Raw genomic sequence first — 233 nt, forward strand, 5'->3', positions numbered from 1 at the left:
TGAGGTGAGGGTTTAGGGTTTAGGGTTTTAGGGTTTAGGGTTTAGGGTTTAGGGTTTTATGGGAGCTGGGTCTTACCGCAGCTTTTCTCCTGCACTGCGAGACGGGGGTTTAGGGTTTAGGGTTTAGGGGGGCTGGGTCTTGCCGCAGCTGTTCTGTTGCACTGAAAGGTGAGGTTTAGGGTTTAGGGTTTAGGGTTTAGGGTTTAGGGTTTACGGGTGCTGTATCCTGTGCA

This window comes from Eimeria mitis, genomic scaffold, assembly GCF_000499745.2.
Source record: "Eimeria mitis Houghton genomic scaffold, Emh_scaff4352, whole genome shotgun sequence".
Classification (NCBI taxonomy): Eukaryota; Apicomplexa; class Conoidasida; order Eucoccidiorida; family Eimeriidae; genus Eimeria; species Eimeria mitis.